The following is a 2,265-nucleotide window of genomic DNA, read 5'->3' as shown; positions in this document are numbered from 1 at the left end:
TTCAGGGCTAGGGACCTTGCCTTGAGGTTTCAGAGCTTGGATCCTAGACCCCCCTCCCTGCGCCCCTCTACTCTTCCCATCCCCAGTTGCCAGGTCTCGCGATTTCCCGTTTGCCTCACTCAGGAGTACCGCGGCACCACGACCACGGCTGTGAAGGTGGAGCGCCGACTCACGGAAACGTGCGCCACGTCCAGTGTGTCCTGTGACACCTTTAGGGATATTCGGCTAGCAGTAAGCATTGCTGTCTGGCCAGTGACCTTCCTGGATTGCAGAATGGTTTGAAATGTGGGTTCGCGTGGATGATGCAAGGAGAGAGGTCCGGCGTGGAGATGTCTCTACACCGAGGTGTGGCCCTTGGGTTGCGCCAGAACTGGAATGTGTTCTTTTCTGCTGCTCAAGGTAGAGGAGGACCAGCGCGGCAGGTCTGAGCAGCGGGTCTGGGCTGCACTGTGGCCCCTCGAGGAGCGTGCTGCATCCTCCAGAGAGAGCACGGCCTTGCTGGGCATCTCCGCCCTCCCCATGCCTGGCGAGTGCTTGCTCTGCACTGCAGCAGGGACTGCAGGAGGAAGAGGGGCAGCACCAGGGAGAGGCAGCAGGGCTGGCTGCACAGGCGAGGGGGAGGCAGCACGGCGCAGCGCCTCGCACGCGGATCTGGACCCTGCCAGAGGATCTCCCGGGCATGTTCTCTCACGCTGCAGTGAGGCTAACTCTTGAAATTTGCTCTTGGATATTAATTGTCTGCCCATTTAGAAATATTTTCCACACCTGTATAACTTCAAAGGATTCAACCACATTACCCCTCAGTTTCTCCTTCTGTAACACTAGTGTGTGGGGAATGCCTCCTTTGAAATCAGGAGTTTGGGAATTAGGTCTAGCTCTATCACCAATGATGTCTCCCTTTCAGCTATTTATTTATTTTCTTTGGCTTCTATTGCCACAATGGTTTATTTATTTATTTATTTATTTGCATTTTTTCTTTCAGTTATTTATTGCCTCAAACAACCTCCAAACTCAGTGGCTTGAAATGATATTTATAATTGGCCTCAATGTGACAGGGCAGCTTGGTGGCTCTTTGGGTTCCAGCGGGGCTCACTGGGCCTGTGGCACTGGTGCAGTTGGGGTCGGCCAGTCCTCAGCTGGGCTAGCAAGCCAGGGCCAGGGTTTGTGCAGCTTCCTGGCCACGCTGGGCCAGGAGCTGTCCTGCTGCTATAGAGAAGCAAGTGAGGAGGCAGAAATGGGCCATGACGTCGGAAAGCCTTAGCTTGTTCTACCGCACTAACATCTCACTGTGCAAAGCAAGACAGCAACAAGGCCTAAAGGTCAAAGGCAAAGTGTGGCACGCCCCCAGACATGCTGGCAGGCACTGCAAATGGGCTCAACAAAGTTGGGGCGACAGTTCAGTAGCATGAGTGCCTGCCTGGCAAGTGCACAGGCTGAAATTCGATCCCTGGTACGAAAAACAAACAAGAAAGACAGCTGGACTAGAGAGATAGCTCAGTGGACTAAGTGCCTGCTTAGGAAAGTACAGGGCAGGAGTTCGATCCCCAGCACCACATGCTGTGATCCTGGTACTGGGGAAGCTGAAAACAGAAGGATCACTATGAGTTTGATAATGCATAGTGAAACCCTATAACAAATACATTAGACAGAGGGAGAGGGAGAGGGAGAGGGAGAGGGAGAGGGAGAGGGAGAGAGAGAGAGAGAGAGAGAGAGAGAGAGAGAGAGAGAGTGCGCAAACCACATGGACCTTCCAGGCAAGGAAGGATGGGCTATCTTTTAACAACCCTTCAAGTCACAGGGAGGAATTTCTGTTCTCTCAACCCCAGGTCCCACCCCTGTCTATTTGCTGGGTGATTAGGGTGCCCAGCCCTTGCTGTCTACAGTAAAAGAGGGCCAGAGACATGTGCAGCTCTGTTGTTTCTCTGATTACTATAGTCCCATACACAACTTAATCCTGTCTATACATCATCTTGGAAGGTCGGATTCACACTGGAATGAGCTTGTCCAAATCTTTCCAATATCAGGAAAAGGAGGAAATAAGGGTGCCTCATGACATGATCTGGCCAAGTGCCTTTCTGTGTGGGTCCCATGTGCATGTTTCCCTGCGTGTGTGCATGTGTGACTGTCACATGCCTCATGGTACTGATGTCTTTCCCCTCTCCCTTTATGTGAGTGGCTATAATTCAATGGCCACTGCAACGCAGCTGTCAACACTGCCATTTGATGAACAAAGCAGAGGCTTGCTCCTCTGGCATGATCTCACCA

This window comes from Octodon degus, unplaced genomic scaffold (assembly GCF_000260255.1).
Source record: "Octodon degus isolate 3935 unplaced genomic scaffold, OctDeg1.0 scaffold00070, whole genome shotgun sequence".
NCBI classification, from domain to species: Eukaryota; Metazoa; Chordata; class Mammalia; order Rodentia; family Octodontidae; genus Octodon; species Octodon degus.
This window is presented reverse-complemented; position numbering follows the sequence as displayed.